General features: G+C 33.7%; 1 protein-coding gene across 2 annotated transcripts in view; it reads right to left on the reverse strand.

Annotated features, from left to right (window-relative positions):
- Window positions 1–21,988, reverse strand: part of LOC112053956 (oxidative stress-induced growth inhibitor 1) — a 58,683-nt gene extending 36,695 nt beyond the window's left edge. The window contains exon 1 of one of the 2 annotated variants that reach the window (XM_024093591.2): window positions 21,720–21,988. The gene's annotated coding sequence lies outside the window, so the exon portion shown is untranslated. Of the gene's footprint in view, window positions 1–1,122; window positions 1,276–21,719 lie in introns of those variants that run through there. The other variant, XM_024093590.2, reaches the window with a different exon arrangement.
- Window positions 21,989–22,961: the final 973 nt, after the last annotated feature.

Here is a 22,961-nt window from a genome sequence, read left to right on the forward strand (position 1 = left end):
AATGATTCATGAGTTGAAGAATATTACCTATTTTATTCACAAATTATAATTAATTATTATTATTATATAAATGGAAATAATTGAAAAAACTTTACGTTGACACTTCGAAGATCGAAAAAAATAATTTGCCGGCCTAGACACATAAGCCCAGTTTTGCTTGCTGATTTCTCGGAGTAAAAGCATCCCTTTCGAGCAAGTGCGATGAAAACTTTTAGGTTCAATATATTTTTTAGTCTCTCTTTTTTGTGTGTAAAATCTTTAAAAAATGCATCTTTCCTTAAAATATAATAAAAATGTCCTGCTGATCTATTAGATTCATTAAGTAAAATGCTATCAGTAAGGCAATTATATATTCTAAATGCTACTCTAAAACTACATAAGTCTCGTTTGTTTTTAACTGGCAGTTCAGAGACGAGCACGTTACAGTTAAAAATACGAGGTAACTACTTCAACTTTATAAGATAATGAATTTATCAATAATAATAAAAATGTGTATATGAGCCGTGATAGCCCAGTGGATATGATCTCTCATTCTGAGAGGACACTCGTGATCAGCAGTGAGCCGAATATGATGATGAATAAAAATATCATATTTCATAAAAAATAACTTCATTATAAATATCTACATGAAATAATAAAAACACTTGAAAAATTAGAACTCGAAAAAATTATAATTGATACAAAAAATAGGTATGTCAGTAAAAGTGAAAATTATATTATTAATCAGTCTTTCCAGATAGTTAAATTAGACGTTTCAAACGTGCTTGTTTATTAAGCTTGAAATAAATTAATTTTGAAAAAATGCATGTTTTATGTTAAAAAAATTATTACAATAAGAATCATGTCCAATTGGATAGATATTCCCTGTTGGATCATTTTAGGAAATGTAGGGATTTTCAGAAACTAAAATATCATTACATTTTAGTAAATACTCGTTAGTCACTAGGATTCTAGGAAAATTATATTTACAATTTGAACCGCCAAAAAATCATGAAACTATAATTGAAATACAACAATGACGAATAATGAAAACATTATTTCTACGAATTTTCTAGTTAAAAACTAAGAACACTAGAACAAAAGAATAAAGAAGTAACACAAATAATAATTAAAACAGCTCACCTCAATAAATTAAAACATATATAATATATTATATACAAAAAATCACTGCAACCTTGTATAACGCAGAGCCGGTAGAACAAACATTCACAAAATACGTGCGCACAGCACCACGTCCGCGGGAAAACTGAATCAACTTTACGTTTCTTGGCTGTTTTCATATAACTTGATATGAAACTTCATGGTGACGCGGACATCTGAAGTTCCGAATTTAAATTATAATTGTATGCAAGAAGTAGGGTTACCACATAAATATGTTTTAGTTTTAGTTACTATACTGATTTGTATTGTGTTAGACCGATTTTTATTTAGTTATTTTAATAGGGTTGTCATCTCAGTCTCAGTTTTATTATGTCTTCCAAAACAGTTATTGGTCCAATCATGTTAGTTAAAATCGTGCAAGAATTTCGTAATTTAAGATACCCAGCTGAATATTTGTATAAACTTGTATTTTGGCATTCTAAAATTTGTCTCAAAACCTACATATAGGATAGGGACGGTGTCTACGTCTATTAAAATTCGAGGACAAAGGTTTCAAAAATAGTTATTTTGCAAATATCTCAATTCCTAAAGGTTTTTTGCTATTTATATTTATTATCGGTAATGTAGAGAGTTAAATTCCCTACAACTTTCGTTTCAAAAGTTTTTATACGTTGTACAGAACACGCTTTAAGTTTATTATTAATTGATTATAATTATATGATTTTAATTGAATTTCAAATGAAATCATTAAATTCAATAATATTTACAACCTATCTCTAAAATTTAAAAATTACATAAACGTTGATTACATTTTAATTAAATCTCATTTCCTCTAATTATAAGTTAGTAAAAAATATCCTCATTAGTATAAAGTTGTAATAAATATCCTCTAATCTGCGTCCCCTTTAAGTTATATTTTCCGTAATTTATATACAACAAAAGGTGGCTAAATATAACCGATTATTGAATTTTCATTCAAAATTGTCGTCCGATTGAATTTGCTATATAGCCGCCTAAAATTAATCAAACGAATTAGTTTTTCTTGTGTGGCAACCCTAATAGGATGCTCCAACACAGTGAAGAGAGTTAGAGACGCTCTATATTTAAACATGCAGTATATTCAACTCGGCTGCATGTGCCATGTCGTTTTTAACCCATCGGCCTATTAATAGCGCCACAAGTAGACAATCGTGCCATGTGATGGAACGAAACGCATCAGTTCACGTGTCGGGATAGAATTGTAGCATTCGGGACCATCGATATAAATCGATCTACGACCGATGTTCGAGACAATGTTGTTGCTTCGTCAAAGTCAAATTCTTTTTGTTTATTTTTCTTTTTAAAATTAGTGTATACGCGATCTAGTAACATTATTGACAGTTTGGGAAAAACTTTAAATTATTTTTAAGGATTTTAATTTTTTTTTTCCCATCAAACATTCGTTGCTGGATGTCTTTTAATATACATAATATGGTGAGGATGAATGATGTTCCCTTTAGATGAGAACGTAGGCTACTTTTCATCCCCGATAAATTCACGGTTCTTGCGGGATTTGTGAATCGCAACAAAATGCAATTTCAGGCAAACAGAGTTGCGAGCTTTTGCTAGTGTTAAATTAATCGGATAGTTGTAAACTCTCTCGCTAATGTTGTAAAGCTGAAAAGTTCGTTTGGTTAAATGCGCTAATCTCAGGAACTAAGGAACTAATGGTTAGGAATTAAAAATCTTTTAGTGTTTGATAGTTCATTTATCGAGTAAACTAAGGGTTACCAAGTTACAAGTAGGTTCTAAATAAATGTAATCAAAAAAATTTCGTTGGCATAAAGTCTATCGTAAGGTTAAGTCAATGTTATTTTTTGTTCATTCTGCTATATTATTTTATCGAAATTTTTAATTTTAATATTAATGTGGCGGGTAATTTCGTCAAGTGTCAGGTGTAATGAATGCAATAGTAATGTGGTCTTGTTAGCACAGGTGGGGCAATGTGTTACCTGCCGGCTCAATCTTGCTAATTATTATTATTACTATTATTGTTAGGTATAGCTTTAGCCCAAGGTGAACAGATTCACTGTAGTGTATTATAATATGTAATTGTTTAATTCACTTTGAGGGTAACGAACTGGTCGGTGGCTTCGGTCGAGACTGGATTCCTTTTTATCAACATATATTAAGGTTCAGGTTGAGGTGAGGTTCAATTCTCGGCTAAGGTCAAAATAAGTTACTTAGTTCTTTTAAGAAAAATTCTCAATAGAAGTCAAGTTCTAGGTAAGTCATATACTTCTGTGCTTTAGACATAGACGTATATAGTGGGGGGGGATGAGCCGTGCCCATCCTAGAATGAACCTGTGCCCACCTTATGATTCTGGGCCATATGGATTTCTATTATGATACTAATAATAAACTTGATGTCGGGGGCCAGGCTCACTTTAGGAAAAAAACCTATACATATATGCCAATGGCCTGTGAGTTAGCTCCCTCTATCTTTTTTTATTCTTTAGGTACAAGTTAGCCCTTGACTACAATCTCACCTGATGGCTAACTTGTTATGAGGAGGATGAAAATCCACACCCTTTTTGCTTTCTACACGGCATCGTACCGGAACGCTAAATCGCTTAGCGGTACGTCTTTGCCGGTAGGGTGGTAACTAGCCACGGCCGAAGCCTCCCACCAGCCAGACCTGGACAAATTAAGAAAATCTCAGTCTGCCCAGCCGGGGATCGAACACAGGACCTCCGTCTTGTATATCCACCGCACATACCACTGCCCTACGGAGGCCGTCAAATCTTTGTAATATGAACGATTATTAATAGAGATGTCTGAAAAACTAATGTAGACTGTCTTTACTGGATAGCGCCGTTGTAGTAGGTATTGGTTCATTAATGGAATATATCGATAAGAGTTGATAATAGAAATTAGCACTTTGCCCTTTTGGATACAAAGATAGAGCAGTGGGTCCATGTTTTACAATTACAGATTACACAGAGGTCAAGTGTCAGGTGTCTATAAGCAGAGCTTATCGTGTATTGCGCATATACGCCCTTCCGTCACTGCTGTAATACATTGTAAACTAAAGCCCCTACATATAGGGCGTTCTCAAGCAAGGCGGCAATCGTGGTTACGCGCGGCGTAGATGTGGATAAACGTCGTGGAAACGCTAGGTGTAGGGGCCGTTTAAATTACAAGCAAACACGAATACAGGCCCTATGTTTATAACTTGGATTGACCAGGTTCTGATCCTTGTTTATCTGTTTAAACTAAACTGCTAAACGCGCGGATTTACAAACTAGCCGCCAGTAGATAAGTAGGCTGTTAAATTTTTGCCTCCCACTGACCTCCGATATTAGCTACCATACTCCCATTTTTCATGCGACAGATGAGAGTATTCAGGTTAGAACTGTTTATTACAGATGATATTTATTATCAATACTCGGTTTTTCTATGTTTCACAACATTCAGAGATGTTTTTCTTTATTTCTGTAAGAAAAAATCCAGTCTATTCAGCCTATCTACTGGTAAATCCGCCACTGAATGCTAAAGAGATGGTTGGAGTGTGTGAAAGAAGATATGTGTAAAAGGACATGCGTGAAGAGAATGACAATATATTTTGCGATACCATAAAAGATAAGGACAAGGACATGATGATGATTAGAAAATGCAAATTTGTATCGCGGACGATGTCGTATTGCAACATTGTATAGCCTAATCATTTTACAAATATATCACACTAGCTGAAGCCGCGCAGTTTCACCCGCGTGGTTCCTGTTCCCATAGGAATACGGAGATAATATATAGCCTTCCTCGATAAATGGACTATCTATCACTAAAAGATTTTTTCAAGTCGGACCAGTAGTTCCTGAGATTCAATCAAACAAACTCTTCAGCTTTATAATATTAGTATAGATATTTGTATAGTGAATAGGCAATACAATATCGACAGTCCTTGAAGCATTGCTGACTCACTGACGAGTTAATAATTGTATGTGTTCTATAGGTTGGCTGGTGCCATGGTTACTGGAATATCGACACATTAGCCTTTCCAATTCTATACGATTTTTCATGAAGCAAACAAGACGCACGTCACTTGCGTGAAGTGATTACAAAAGCCATTTATTGCTTCTGTGCATAAATGAACGTTCGCAGAAATGTCACAATGTTCTTTTTACTGAATTTTATTTTGCCCTATTAGTATCGACATATACGTATATATGGCGTAATAATAAAATGAGCCATGATAGCCCAGTAGATATGACCTCTGCCTCCGATTACGGAAGGTGTGTGTTCGAATCCAGTTCGGGGCATGATGCACCTCCAACTTTTCAGTTGTGTGCATTTTAAGAAATTATTTTTTTGGATAATTCCCTGAAGTGGTCCCATTGTCATCGTGTCAGGATCTGATGCTGGGATCCTGGAGAAATCGAGGCGAATTTTCAAAAATAGTAGGGATGACTGCAGCTTTCGTTAATTTTTTTTATTAAGTGTTTTAAAGCACTACATTATAATGAAGGTCTGGAGTCGATCTGATGATGGAGCTGAAACACAGATGAGGGAACTCCTTAACGGTTTACAATAGCTACCTTGTTATTGGGCTTGATTTTTTAGTTACTTTTGCACCTGGTACCAGCCCAGGTATCACAGAGCAAGTCTCCACAGAGACGCATGTATTCAAAGCAAATGAGGCGATCTTTGTGAAAATATCCTGTGTCAGATCACTTTGGGATCTTGGTCTATTAGAACGCGGAAACTACTGAACAAGCCAACAAGAAACGTAGCACTAACGGCCCTTTCACACGGCAGTCTAGTTTTGCAGGACCGGCTTTTTACTTTGTCCTGCAAAACAGGACGCTGTGGTCACATTGCAGCTATAATTCCTACGCTTTAAAAACAGTGTCCAGCAAAAAACCGCACGCAGGAAACCGTGTGAACACTGCTTTTGAAATATGTGTGAGTAAACGGGATCCCGGTTTTACTGGACTACGGATCCAGTTTCTAGTGACAAAACCGAATAGCACAGTTCGGCCGGATCGGTTTTTTGCAGGGTCCCGCATGCGGGATACTCGTGTGAACGCTAGCATATTAAATATATTCGCCATAAAAACGGAATCCTGCAGAAAGCGGGATCCGGCAAAAAGATCTGAACTGCCGTGTGAAAGAGATGTTACAAATATCTAAAATATCATCATTAACAATAGTGCTTATAACTATGATAGTTAAGACGATGCAGTTAACTGATATACCTTAAGTACTCGTAAGTAGTGTAGGTATAACAAAGGCCTTGAGCGGTCGGAAACCATAATATTGACGGCGTTTGTTATTGAACTGGACAAGAGCCAGCCGTATGCAGATATACGTCCGCTACGTAAATTAGAGCTTAGCTTATCTAGCGCCTACATAGTATTGTAGGAAGTTTCCAAGAATACTAAAACTACTTTTTAACCGACTTCCATATAAGGTAGTGCTTGATTTATTAACGTTTTCTGTGTATGCAGACGTGTTGTGTACATTGATTTCTCTATCAAACTTTACAAGTTTTGATGCTACACACACACAAAAAATGGTACGCGTAGGTCCATGTGACTTACGCGTACGATTTTTTGTGTGTGTATTGTCTACTTTTACTCAATATATAACTCAACTTTATAAGGTCAGTTGCTTCCCCATAAAGATTCAGAAAATATAGCCAAATGCAAAGCAACTAGGTATAGTCCTGACTCTAAAGGTTGTTAGAGGTTTTGAGCTACAATTAGTGTAAAGCTGCAGGCTCAAAATCTGCTTTATTTTTTTTTTATTCTTTACTAATTAGCCCTTGATTACAATCTCACCTGATGGTAAGTGATGATGCAATCTAAATGAAAGCGGACTAACTTGTTAGGAGGAGGATGAAAATCCACACCCCTTTCGGTTTCTACACGAACCGGAACGCTAAATCGCTTGGCGGTACGTCTTTGCCGGTAGGGTGGTAACTAGCCACGGCCAAAGCCTCCCACCAGCCAGACCTGGACCAATTAAGAAAACCTCAATCGGCCCAGCTGGGGATTGAGCCAAGGATGTCCGTCTTGTAAATCTACTGCGCAAACCACTGCGCCACGGAGGCCGTCAAAAACTTACAATTAATATTTTTCTCATCCTCCATTTTTAGTGTAAAGCTTTTATTAAGACTCCGCTGTCCGTCAGTCTGTCTATCACCAGTATCTCATGAATCGTGATAGATTAGATTGCAAACTAAGCTAGGGATGTCCTCATGGCCCAGGCTAAGGGCTGGCAACGCCTTGGCAGGACACGTCCCTAGTGAGTGTGCTTTACAAGGCGGAGCTCTCTGTTTTCTGGGCCTATATTTTGTTATTGATATTAAAAGCAATGGAATAAAATAACACAAGCTGGAATGTATAAACTGTATTTCAAATAACTTATTACTCATTCTTAAACAAATCGTTACTTTGGTAGATGGATAATACATTAATTAAATTTACTCCACGCCACTTAATCGCATGTTTCCCCTTTTTTCATAGAGTATATATCACAATACCCTACCAACCTCAGAATAAAACCATAATCATTAATAAACAGTACAGATTAAAACATTTATCTGGAAGAAGGAGTTTTTATATGTTGTCTTATGTATTTATAATTATTTAAATAATTAAAAATCTAACATTCGGCCATACTGACTACAAGTTTGTCCTCAAACTTTGTAAACACAAATAAATTCTAACATTACATTATTATAAAGATTCACTGAACTATGTCTCATAGTATTTAAAATTTTAATTTATGTTTATTACCACAACTCATTAATTCTCCAATAATTTCTAATTATAACAAAAGTGAGTCCCAATTAATCTATTATTATTACTACTTGCTAAATTCACTGATTTACAAGTAGTAAAATTCAATTTTGTCATTACAGATATTTTCTAATTTTAAACCTTGATTTAACAATATGTTGAAACACCCTACAATACATTTAATTATTCTTTAAGAATTATATAATTATAGTTTAACAGATTTCTCATTCAATATTTACAAATTGTGAATACAGACCTATACAGATTTTGATAGTGATTCTATTGATAAAAATCCAAACACTTAAATTCAGTTAAACTGGTATGTTAATTCTTGTTTTTACAAATTTGAAATAAATTCAATCTTTAATCACTTCCAGATTCAGTCCAATTACCCAAATTCATGACAAAATTGTCTGTCATTTTGTCATTCCTAAACTAAACTAAAAGTTATGTTAATATAAAGTTATAACTATGAAACCTCGATTCTACAGAGACAGTTCTTATAATCGCATTAGATCATACAAGTAAATCATGTACTTTGACGAAAAACAACATCTAGCGAGGTAGGTCTTATGTATGTCTGAGCTTCCAGATGACAAGAGGGAGCTTTACTCTAGACAGAGACTTATTAAATATTGTAATTAACTTACACAGAGTAGTAGATTAATTTAAAGCATTAAATACATAGACGATATGTAATATATACAAATGTAATGTCTTTATCTTCTAATATTTGTCTGAGCTTCCAGATGACAAGAGGGAGCTTTACTCTAGACAGAGACTTATTAAATATTGTAATTAACTTAGACAGAGTAGTAGATTAATTTAAAGCATTAAGTACATAGACGATATGTAATATTTACAAATGTAATGTCTTTATCTTCTAATATTTGTCTGAGCTTCCAGATGACAAGAGGGAGCTTTACTCTAGACAGAGACTTATTAAATATTGTAATTAACTTAGACAGAGTAGTAGATTAATTTAAAGCATTAAGTACATAGACGATATGTAATATTTACAAATGTAATGTCTTTATCTTCTAATATTTGTCTGAGCTTCCAGATGACAAGAGGGAGCTTTACTCTAGACAGAGACTTATTAAATATTGTAATTAACTTAGACAGAGTAGTAGATTAATTTAAAGCATTAAGTACATAGACGATATGTAATATTTACAAATGTAATGTCTTTATCTTCTAATATTCGGCCATCCTTACTAAAAGTTTGTCCCCAAACAACACAAGAATATCATGAAATTATGACATTACTATAATATCAACTATAAATAGAACAATGTTAACAATAAAATTTTATAATTAATTATCACACAGCATCCCATAAGTTATTTAAAAGAATCCAATGAAACTATAATGAAATTCTTGATTTCTTCTATATACTTTTATCATAAAAATGTTAAATAAGAATAAGAGTGATACATATTATAAATAAACATAATGTTCATGTGAAGCTTTTGTCAATCAACTTATCTATTTTCATCATTTCAAAACATTATTTATATTTGTCAAATTCGTCATCATCGATTAATGGCATCTGCACCGAACCCCTCACCACCCAGTCCAGAACTAGTAAAGTTACAGGACTTTGTGATCGTGTTAGACTTCCAGATGATGTGTGACATCTGCACCGAACCCCTCACCACCAAGTCCAGAACTAGTAAAATTATAGGACTTTGTGATCGTGTTAGACTTCCAGATGATGTGTGACATCTGCACCGAACCCCTCACCACCAAGTCAAGAACTAGTAAAGTTACAGGACTTTGTGATCGTGTTAGACTTCCAGATGATGTGTGACATCTGCACCGAACCCCTCACCACCAAGTCAAGAACTAGTAAAGTTACAGGACTTTGTGATCGTGTTAGACTTCCAGATGATGTGTTGCATCTGCACCGAACCCCTCACCATCAAGTTCAGAACTAATATAGTTACAGGATTTCATGATCGTGTTAGACTTCCAGATGACATGTGATAGAAGATAATCAAAATATAAAATCAGATATAAATACATATACATACATTTTTAAACGACTTCAAAAAAAAGGAGTTTATCAATTCGTTGGAATCTTTTTATATTTATTTATTTATTTTATTTTGCTGTGTAATAATCAATAGAGAAATTATAATACAACAAATATATCCATAATCATTCACAAAACAAATAACGGTATATTAGTCGTCATAACACTACTATACTATAATACTATCTAAAATATTATCGATAACACCGGCCGACAAATGAATACTTTTTGAACGTTGTTTTGATTTCAGTAAAAATTATCAGTAATTTATAGTATTTTGAACACAAAAATACCTGCACAATTACTCTATCACATCAATTTTTTTTTACAAAAAGGAAAACAAATTTTACTTTAAAAGCTTCTAACATACAGCAAAAATAACAATATCTGTATGATTGTCTTGCTTTCACTATATCATAGGTAGTACCAAAAGGTAGAGATTGTCTTTTGCTGTATGTCCAGTGTCCACTGCCTTAATTGTTCAACACGATTAGTACAAACTGCAGAGTCCACGATTTTATTTGTATTTTGAAGTCAAAATAAGCTACATATTTATTATACATATTTTCCACAAATTTTTCAGTTTTTGCTTAGAATCATAAAGTTTCAACAAATGTAACAAAATATATCTGGACTATTGTGACACTTTATAGAAGACGTTATGTTTATCAGACGTTTTCCAACAACAAAAAAAACCATTAACTAAAATATATATATATATTTTTTTTTAACAAAGGCACTATAACAGCTTATTTCCACGAAACGCGTTACAAATAGGTGTGTCGTTGTTATAACTGAAGTAATTTCTCATGAGAGGTTGCTTAATTCAAAGAAAGAGTGCCAAAACTCGAAAATTTCACTGAAAAATCAAAACTAGCGAATATATTAATTTTACTAAAAATCTGATGTGATATGATAAAATTAGGTCTGATTTCGTAATCAGCACTACAAAATCAGTAGAAAAAAAAAAAATTATATCTTGGACAACGAAAATCGTGTCGGCCTGTGTAATACATCTATCCTTATATTAAAATTTTACCAAAACACAAATCGTCATCAGTAAGTCATAATTAATGAATAACATCATGGATGTGAGCAAATATTTAAAATATATGTATATATGATATCAAAACTAATAACTCTCAATATAATACATAATTATAATATCATCATATCATAAATAAAAATACTAAATTTAAATCGTGTGTTATCAATACATAGTGTAACTTCTCTCATCTTTGTGATTTGGGTCAACTGTCGAATAGGGCTGTGTTCAACCCGATGATTATCATGAGAATCTCATATATCCCATATTCATCAATCAATATCCATGCATCTCGGATCTGTAATCAAATATTTTCACACAGTATCACATAGCTCAGTCACTTAATCGTTCAGATAAATATCATACTTGTTTGACAAATAATTTAATTTAACATAACTAGCATACCTAGCATCCAAGAGAAAATCAGTCTATAATTGAATGAACCTTAGACCCGGTACATAAAATGAAATAAAATGTTAAACATGTGTTAATCTATCAATTTACTTTAATTCAGACAAAAGACTCTTTCTCTTAAAGAAATGCTTTTTTTTTTTTTAATGATAATAAAGACTTCTTGAAAATATTGCGATTTATGATTGTAATAATTTTAGTATGTAATCCAATCCTAGTAGTTATCACTAGATAAGAAAAGATGATATTTGACTATGTATTGTATAATTATCTTCAGACTACCCCCTTTTTTGTAATAATAGTAGCATAAACCTGTCTTAGACCAGACCACCCCCTTTGTTATATACCTCTAGTTTGCTATCAGAGGTTTTACCTATTCATTAATTTTAGTATATTCTTTTTTTTAATTCTGTTAAATTTCTTTTTTTTTTTTTTTGGCTATATCCATTAATTATTTTACTGATGTAATGATTTAAGTCTCTATATTGATTCATACTTGATGCAGACCACCCATCAGTTGCATGCAGGTACCAACAACTCGGTGGCGTGCACTTTGTAGATGCACAAATGTACTGACTACCTAAGGACCCAATACAAATCTATATTCAAAACCTATACCACTTAATATGTTGGCCAAGGAATTTTCTAATTTTTTTTTTTTTACCTTTAGTGTACTAGTATACCCTAGTTAAAACCTTATGCACATATCATTGTAACCATCCGAATATATAATTCTAACCACAACCCCATAATAATTACTAATTTTCATAATTATACAAAATGTTGCAATCTAATAAAATGCTAGAAATAAACAAATGAGACATGGATTAAATACACTAGTGTATCTGCAAATAATAAACTGATTGATTGAATCTAAAACAACAGCAATAGTATGGTTAATTTACTTGTATGTAGAATCTATACATCTGCACATGACCATTAATGAAAAGAGAGCCCAACGTCACCCACCCACAAAACTGTCAAAATATGTCTTAGACAAATATTTTACAACCTATTTATGGCAATCTGTGTCTCTTTACTTGAAGTCCATACAGACTGGGCTCTAAGACAATTTGTGATCAATGATATTATTATAATTAATTATTTATTACTCAATTGTCACACAAGTAACTTTTTAATATCACCCTAAAAAAATCTCCAATTTAATTAATTATAAGATTTCATTAAGATGAATATCATAATATCTCTTAGTACTCTTGTAGATAAGCCGAATATAATAATATTCATGGATAAGAATCATTTACTGTGTTGCTGCAGATTGTTAATAACTGTTCTATACTAAATAGGCTGAAGGCATGTTGTCAACGCTTGAATAGTTAAATAGGTTTTCAAACATAACTACAAATTTATTTTTCAAGAAATCTATCAATCCAATTTCTTAAAAGATTTAAAAAAATTTATATTAAGTACATACAGTAATCTACATAATGATATATCTAAGCAAATCCTATCTGAAAATATTGTAATAGCTGTCTCAAAACTTGTTATCAGGTACCTACATCAAGGCCTAAAATAATACTTGAACCATTACATAAAACTTCATATATTTTTAATTTTTATGTTATTCAGTCATAAAAACTCACATATAACAAATGTATAGTTTGAAGTTACAGGCACAAAAAAAAACAATATTTTAGTTAATTCATTTTAGTCCCATGTCAGCAACGGATGTAATGTAGTTCTATAATTAAGATTTCTCAATATTACATTATGCCAGTGTCCTACATCCTAACAACCCTAGAGTGGTCTGTCTTCATACGTTAATTTCTTGAGCAGTGTGTATGTGTGTGTGTGTGTGTGTGTACTTTTCACTTAAATGATTTTGGTTTCCTAGATATAGTCATCTAACAAAAATGTTTTGACAATAAGCCAGACAAACTGACAACCTATCAACCATACTTAGTTTCACCTAGTGATTATTTATTCTTTGTAATTTTATTTCATATTCGTCACAACTGAATAATTTATGAGGCTGTTTAATCAAAATAATAAAACTCACCAGACACCTAGTTTAATATATTTAGACATCATTGGTATTTCTCATCCGTCAAACCAACAGGATTCCAATTTCCATCTCATATAACTCTGCAGCTAACACCACACATGCATCTTTGTATTTTGTTATTAATTTACACGTTCTTCTCTGTTCTCTCGCAGTTTTTCAAATAATATCCTCTTATGAGTGCTGTTGGACTGTTTGACTGTTTTGCTCATAAATATCGTCAACATGGTATAAGTGTATTACGTTTACGTTTCTTCATTCTTGTTAGATATTGTAAGCATCGACAACCGACATCGCATAAATACTTTTACCGGGACCAGTGCGGCGTGCGTCCCATAGCCGTCAGTGGTATACATACTTAATGGTTGTACACACGTATGATTTTTATCGCATTTCTCGTAATGTAAACCACTGTTTCCCAAATTCACACTTCATTTAAATGCCGTTACATTTTCTTTCTGTAGATCGACTTTAATGTAGGTAATGACATCGTGTTCGTAGGTACTCTCACTTCTGATAAAAGCAATGGAATAAAATAACACAAGCTGGAATGTATAAACTGTATTTCAAATAACTTATTACTCATTCTTAAACAAATCGTTACTTTGGTAGATGGATAATACATTAATTAAATTTACTCCACGCCACTTAATCGCATGTTTCCCCTTTTTTCATAGAGTATATATCACAATACCCTACCAACCTCAGAATAAAACCATAATCATTAATAAACAGTACAGATTAAAACATTTATCTGGAAGAAGGAGTTTTTATATGTTGTCTTATGTATTTATAATTATTTAAATAATTAAAAATCTAACAATATTAAATTACCGACTTACTGAATCTGATACATGTATGTCCGCATATACGTACAAACATACGGGTCGACAGCTGTTGGTCGATTAGTAATTTATAGTTATGCTTCTCATATGCATCAGTTCTATCAATTTTTTCGTTGTATTTTACGATCGGAAAACATAAAAAATATTAATTAGTTCGTGCACATTTGTAATTTTATGGCCAGATACATTTTCCCTGTAATTAACTACGTACGTACGTAAATGCAGTATTGACACGATGGTAGCTACTTTATATACGACGAATTTGCGGAAAACAGAACGAAGTATAGCTTATGCAAACAGCTGTTTGCAACCCGGACCGGGATATACTACCTCAGCGTTAAATTCTGATTGCCTGCCTCATTTGTCCCGTGGTTAGCTAATTTAGCTACGGACAATGAGGGTTCGAATCGCGGGTCAGGCCAACAAAAAAAATACTTTACTTAATGGGATTTTTCTTACAAGAAAAATTCTAATAGAATAGAATAGAATAGAATAGAATAGAATAGAATAGAATATATCTTTATTTGTCCACACACGAGTAATAAAATAAACAAACAGAACATACAAATATCTGGTCGTGGACAAAACAGGTATCCACCTCAGCACGATGCCACAGCGAGCTGTGGCGCTGGTTTTCAGGTGAAACCTTGTGAGTTCACGGACGTGTCTACGTGACGTGTCTTAACTTAAAACTTATACATGAATACAAAGTAAAATAAAATAATGAAACAAGAACAAACAGAGTAATAACATAACAAAATTTTAATAAAAAAATTCAACCGACTTCCAACTCAAAAAATAACTTTAACTAAAAAGCAAAAAATAACATCCTACCTATGTGCTACCTTCTGATCAGTTTGAAGGCGGTGCCAAGCCAGTGATGTTTTAATTAAATACGTTTAAACTACAAAATTTATGTGGTTATTCCAGAAACAGCTTTAATTAAAACACGAAACCAAAACACTGGCTTGGCACCGCCTTCAAACTGATCAGAAGGTAGCACATAGGTAGGATGTTATTTTTTGCTTTTTAGTTAAAGTTATTTTTTGAGTTGGAAGTCGGTTGAATTTTTTTATTAAAATTTTTATTTTTTTATTTTTAGTGTTAGCATACCCACTGCGTGTGTACAGTCACAACCTATCTAAGTGGAAAGTTCTTATCAATACAAAATTATCAAGTCCAAACACAAGGTAGCTACTGTGAGCCGTCGAGGAGTTCTCTTCACTGTGCTTCGTCTTCATCACCAGACCCTTAATACAGTCGCAATCCATATAGGTGGAAAGTTCTCATCAATACAAATTTATCAAGTCTAAACACAAGGTAGCTACTGTGAACCGTCGAGGAGTTCTCTTCACTGTCCCTCGTCTTCATCATCAGACCCTTAATACAGTCACAATCCATCTAGGTGGAAAGTTCTCATCAATACAAATTTATCAAGTCCAAACCCAAGGTAGCTACTGTGAACCGTCGAGGAGTTCTCTTCACTGTCCCTCGTCTTCATCACCAGACCCTTAATACAGTCACAACCCATATAGGTGGAAAGTACTCATCAATACAAATTAATCAAGCCCAAACAAAAGGTGACTGCTGTAAATCCTTGACGAGTTCCATCGTCTGTGTTTCGGCTCCATCATCAGACCAACTCCAAACCTTCATAAAGTTGTAGTGGTTTAAAATACCTTATGGAAACACTAATAAACGTACTAGCCGTCTCTACAACTTTCGAAAGTTCCCCTCAATTTCTCCAGGATGCCATCATCAGATCCTGACATGAAAAAAATGGGACCACCCTGGAAGTAAACCCTACAAAACAAAAAAAGAATTTTCTAAATCGGTCCATAATTGACGGAATTATCGCTGGACATACATAAAAAAAAAAAAAAAAAAAAAACATACATACAGCCGAACGTAGAACCTCCTCCTTTTTGGAAGTCGGTTAAAAATTAACATTTATGGGAAACTAAATTAACAAGGAAAATCAAACAATAATTAATACGAGTCAACCTGTAAAATGAACGATCTGCCGCCACCATGGTGTAATAGCAGCCTGGAGTTGGTACAAGTTGGAGGAGTTGCTATACCCGCGTGCTTCGGAGAGCATGTAAAGCCGTTGGTCCTCCGCCTGATCTTTCACCGGTCGTGTCGGTCTGCCGTCCCATCGGATTATGAGAGTGAAAGAAGAGAGAGTGCATCTGTGATTGCGCACACACTTGTGCACTATAATATCTCCTGCGTACATGGTTACTCTCACCATGAGATTGGCCGGCGTGGCCGAAAAAAAGGAAAACAATTCAGTCGGGAGCCTAGTATTAATAAGTAATTCTGGTGTTGTTCAAAAGGTTATTTAATGATATGATAAGGTTATATTAACTTAACACGAGAAAAAAATATTTATCTATACTTATAATAAATCTGTACAGAGGTCAATTTTGTACATGAAATATATTTCCAAAATAACTATCAGGGAGTGATTAGTGATCGATACTGATGCTAAAAATGCAATCAGTAAAATGTTTTGTCTGTCTGTCTGTATGTTCGTTATAGCATCAAAAACTACTACGGATTTTAACAGGTTATAAATACTTTTCATCACGCTACGATCAATATGAGCAGAGTAGTGAAGGGAAATGTTGGGAAAACGGGAGAAGTTACTCTATTTTTACAGCGATACTACTGCGAGCTGGATTAAAGAGATCTAAGGGCGGACGAAGTCGCGAGCGTCCACTAGTTAACGATATGATTACCTATGACTTTGCTATTGCTAGGTGCCTGCCGAGATTTAAAACTAAACGCGAGGCAAAATCCAGATGTAGATAGTAATAATAAATTGGCCTTGCGAAATATTATGCAACATTTGCAAATTATCTCGGCTATTGACCGTGGAGTGGACATGTAAATAGTTGATGTAGCCACTAGCCAGTGATCGCAGGTAGATTAGCCAGCGTTACTCAGCAGTTCGCGTTTTATGTTCCAAACTGAGATGACCGCGCGCGAATGGTTATTGTTGATTTTACATCTGTATATGCCATTAAATATCATGATTACGTGATTTTTTTTTATAGTGCTTTTAGGGTTACGCTGACAATTCGATGACAACACAGTGAGTTTGCAACAGAAGTCCTGGTTCGGTTCCCAACACGTTTTAATCACACTAATATTATAAAGGCGAAAGTTTGTGTGTAAAAGTAGCATTCGATTCTTGGCGACTGCGACCGAGTCGCACGACCCACTGCTTAGTATGAATTTGTATGGAGTACTAAACAGATCCCGAGACCGCGTCGCGCGATTGATGGGCGTGCAACAGTGGGTCGTACGACCCAATCGCGGTCGCAGGTCGCGGTCGCCAAGAACCGAATGCTACTTACTTAAGAGCGCGCAACGCGTCGGTACGATATGGATAAAATTCCTGAGATTGAAAGCAAAATGTGAGCAAAACATGTATTTTTAAAAAAATAAACTATCGAGAAAAGTTTTACAAATTGTGTATTTTGTATAGTCATAACGAAGCTAACACTTTGAAATATCATTTACCGAAATATCAGGCTCCTAACTTTTCCAGAATCTGAGATCCAGAACCATTTGTAACCACCAAATTACATATTGCACACTTGGCTGCTAAATTGATTTGGCTCAAATTTGGAATGGAAATAGACTTTACTCTAGATTACATTGAATTGGATACACAGGCTACTTTCATCCCGGGAAAAAAATCTCGGTTTTTAAACAGAATTCCACGCGGAAGGAGTTGCGAGCGTCCGCTAGTTTTTCTATAATAGTCAGGGATGTTACGTAGATTGATGTACTTTTAAAATATTTGTCTGTCTGTCTGGCCGGGTTAATCTCAGAAACGGCTGAACCGAGTTTACTGGGACTTCACTGGAACTGGATTTATGCTACTTTGTATTCCGTAAAAATATTATGGTTCTCGTGGGATTTGCGAAAAACAGACTTTCACGCGAAGTTGCGGGCGTTCGCTATTGCTAAATAAAGTATTGTACTCGTTTGTGTGATAGCCCAGTGGATATAACCTCTGCCTCCGACTCTCTGTCTCTCTGAGTCCTAACTCCTGTCATTCTGAGAGAAGGCTCGAGCTCAGCAGTGAGCCGAATATGGGTTGATATCGAACTCGTCTATACTTACAAATTACAGCTTTACCACCTTAGACTACACGGTAATTTAACGCTATCGTCACACCATCCTAGTAGTCAATACAAAAATTAATCACAGTTACAATAACAAAAAATAAACCATTGAAATTAATAGAAGAAAAGTGGCAATTATTTCATTTGAATATTTGCAAATCCTTGTTACCATTTAAAATGATTTAATGATAGTATTTTTTTCTTAATGATATTTACCTTCAATTCAAGATAATAAAAAAATAAGACTTCAGAGGTTTTCTTATAAGAAATTTTCTTTGTCCTCACTGATTTGAATAACTTATTACAATAATAAAAACTGTTCAATGCTAGTGCACTGAAACATGAACATCTTGTAAAAATAAATGTTGTTTTGTCACTATTACAACACAAGATTCATCATCATTTTCTTCATCAACCTAAATTGATTTATTTTTCAAAACTTTTTGTTTTTATTTTACAAATACAAGTTAGCACTTGACTGTGGCGTCATTTGTTCAGTGAAGATGCAGTCTAAGATGATAGCAAGGATCCAAAAAGTCCAATTATCCATATGTCCAATCTAAATTGCTTGGGGGTATGATTTTACTAATAGTAACATTTTGTAAACTACCGCAACCCAGACAGCGGCACTCGTAAATCGAGCTCTCCTGTTGTGTTATTGAAATCTCTTCAGGAAAATTAAAAATGTTAAAATTAAGATAAAAATCGTAAATTGACCCCAGGTGGGAAGCGAATCCAGGAACTCTGTTGAAAATTCATTGGCGACTGCACCAGAGAGCTTATTTGTTTCTAGTACTCAGAGCCTCAATAGCTCAATGGTTCGATCCATGCACCGTTGGTCTATTGTCGTACTAACTCTTAACACAGTCTTTCCCTACAAGTTGGAGGGAATGAGAATATTGGTTATAGTCACAGTTTTTAAGCACTTTCAAACATCAAGTGTGTTTGCTTCTACTGTAACTTAGGAGGTAAAATCTACTGAGATGATAAAGCCAGCAACAGAAGTATCAGTTGCAATTGAAATAACAAAATTTACAGTACCATAGCAATTTAAGGTTCTGGCGGACAGTTTAAGTGTTCAAAAGTATTCTCAGTTGTTGTACAATTCCAATTAGAAATCTATTGTGGGTATGGTATGGGTTGAATTCACAATACCTTTTGAGTTACAGCTCCCTCACCTGTTATACTGTATCATCAGATGACTTGTCTTATCAGGCAAGTTCTTACTTGTTACAAATCATATAGAGGCATACATTGCTTTGTAGTATATTATTTTCCTTGCATGCCCTGGAAATTATTGATATGTATATGAAATGGTTTTCTTCCTTTCCTATCAGACATGTAGTTGTGATAGCCCAGTGGATATGACCTCTGCCTCCGATTTCAGAGGGTGTGGGTTCAAATCTGGTCCAGGGCATGCACCTCCAACTGTTCAGTTGTGTGCATTTTAAGAAATTAATTATCTCTTGTCTCAAATGGTGTAGGAAAACATTGTAAGGAAACCTGCATACCAAGGAATTTTCTTAATTATCTGTGTGTATGAAGTCTGCCAATTCGCATTGGGCAAGGGTGGTGGACTAATATCCTAACCCCTTCTCATTCTGAGAGGAGACTCAAGCTCAGCAGTGAGCCAAATATGGGTTGATAATGATGACTATCAGACATGATATCTGGTTAGTATGTAAATTAAAACTATTAAATAATTACTAAGTTGTATAAGAACTGCAAAAATTTGTTACATATTAAGTTTTTTTTTCCTCATAAAGTAAGTTGGTAGAACAGCTATGCTTGTGAACATAAATGAAAGCATAAAGTTAAAATATAAACATTGAATGGTAGGTTTTCTCAGAAAAGTATAAGAATGAAGTGAATACTGCTTACTTTTATAATATTATTGAAAGTGTATAGTTACTGCAAAACAATCCATTGTTTTACTTGATATCTAATAACAAAATTATTGCTCTTTGCTTAAAACTAAATATTTTGGCTTTGAAAGAATTAATGACAGTGGCATTGAGCTGAATACTAATATTATAAATGTGACTGTATGTTTGTTTGTTAAGACAACCATCATGAAATTTGTCACACACAATCGTGATAATTTAGAAAAGATCATTATAACACTTGTCATTGTAAAACAACTTACTGTGATGGAAAATAAACTTTTCCATGCAGCTTCTTGTATCTTCTTCAGAGCATATTATGCTCCAAAGTGGGAAAAAATTGTGTGCTTAAACACAACAGTTCCCGAAAGAGTCTATCAACTTCAATCAACAAGACAGACAGCTAACCAATTTTGTTCTGTAGCTCTTTTATTGTGACTCTCTGTATACTGTACAGATGTAATAGGATTGCTATAGCTTCACCAGAAGTTTGGGCAAGCACAGAGTTTTTGTAGTAAGCAAGCTTTAGATTGGAAGAAGATACATCCCTCTAAGGATCTCTCCCACACGGCCAATCACATGGCCAAAGGCGGAAACAGCCCAGAAGGAAGAAGATCTCTCCTACAAAACTCTGATCTTGGATTACAGAAATTAATAAAAAAAACAAAAATACGATTGATAAAAGCCATACCCACGATTGAAACCCATAATTTTATTATAAACCTCTTTAACACTATTATAAAAAATATTCAATTCTGTCACTTTTGGTAACTTTACTTAGTTGTTAAACATTTATAACTTAGCTTCAGCAGTATATTGTAAAATGTCGTCAAAATTAATTCAGTACTTTTTCTGTAAGTCAATATCCATGCATTTTCAATAACTTTTGCCTATAACAGACAAGGTGTTATAAAAAAGTAAATGCAGATTAAATGGCATGGAAAATAAATACTCTAAGAAAGTAAGCTGTTACCTAATCACCTAAGTTATAATAACTTTTAAATCTGATGTTGACATGTAAAGAAAATATGTAATAATGAGTAATGAGTAATAATCAAACTTAAAATCATACTATGACAGAGTTGCAGCAAACAAGCTTGGTAGTCAGAAACAAGGCGATTCGAAGAACTATCTGCTGACGGCAATGCATACCGGTCGAGTCAGCCTGTACAAAATAACCTTTAACGAAAAATATTTAGACTCAATATTAATTATATATAGTTCCGAAACACGTTAACTTAGGTATTGTGCCATTCAAATGGACACACAAAAATTTAACTGCTGGGTTTTAAATTTAACTATACGACGTGGATAAATCGATAGTTCAAAGTTTTTCAGGCCACACCAGTTTCTAGTAAAAAGCAAGACTGGTTTCTCATAATGTAAAAGAAGCCTTGCTTTTTATTTTGTGGCATACACATAATTCAGAAAAAACAATTAATTACTCACCCAATATTCTGAAGAAAGTAAACTTAGATGAATTTATAAAAATCTATTACACCAAACTTCTACAATAGGTACTTCGTAAATTAATATAAGCTAAATCAGCACTGTAATAAATTATTTTTTCAACACAATACGTGGAGCGCACGAGAACACTTCAGTTGCAAGTAACAATTCGGTAGTCCAATTCATCTTTTTCTAGAAAACTTGCTGCACTGTACACTGCACCTTGTAAAAATATTCGAATTTTCGTAGAATGTAGTTCTTCATGATGTTGTTCATTCGATTTATGAAATGTGGCGCTGTTGTCGTTTTGTGACATTTAATTATCACCGTTCTGAAGTTTTGACCTCTAGATCTAAAACTGTACGATAATTATGGATAATTTAATTTTTCTGAATGTTTATTGATTCATTAGTTAGTTTTTGATAAAAATGTATGCCCATTATTAAAATAAAAAATTAGCACTTTTAAATATTTCATTATTGAAATTGTTTCAATCTCTACCTTATTTCTAAACTAAAATCTACTATCGAGTGTCATTTTACCCTAGTGATGGCGTTCTTGAAAAAACATCGATATTAACATATCAATACAAAACATCGATATTAATATATCTATTAAAATAATTATAGAAACTTAACAAATATTCAGACAATGAAATTATTCCACCAGTAACAATCTATAATCTATAATATTATAAAACAAAAGAGTTTGTTTGAATAAACAATTATTGTTAATCTTGACGGCGGTTCAGATGTTTTAAAATATTGGGGGTCTTTGGCGGGAAAATTGTAGGACATCACATGTAGCCGTTTCATTGCTTTGCTGCAATTGAATCAATATAGTTCTGTAAAGGTGCGCAAGTGAAATGAAGGTTGAACAACAGTGTTTTAACTAATTTATTTGATATTCTCGGTGGGCTCTATCAAAAGTTTTATAAAGGTTGTCTTCGCCTTACTAAAGCATGGCTTTATTAGCGCTGACTGACGGCCTGACGGACAATGGACTATATTTGACCACTTTCACCTTAGTAGGTCAAATTATTTGATAAAAATTATTACTTGACGACTAGCTAAATGTATTGCAAAGCCATATCGAAACTAAAAAAAAAGATTGGTTCAATTAGTATTTAAATCAAATCCAAACATGATTTTCAGAAGTTTTGCATCATCTAATTAAATGCATTATATTTCTATTGATATTAAAAAAAGCAATAAAAAAAGCAATGATAATAATAGTTGACGC

This window comes from Bicyclus anynana, chromosome 2, assembly GCF_947172395.1.
Source record: "Bicyclus anynana chromosome 2, ilBicAnyn1.1, whole genome shotgun sequence".
Taxonomy (NCBI): Eukaryota; Metazoa; Arthropoda; class Insecta; order Lepidoptera; family Nymphalidae; genus Bicyclus; species Bicyclus anynana.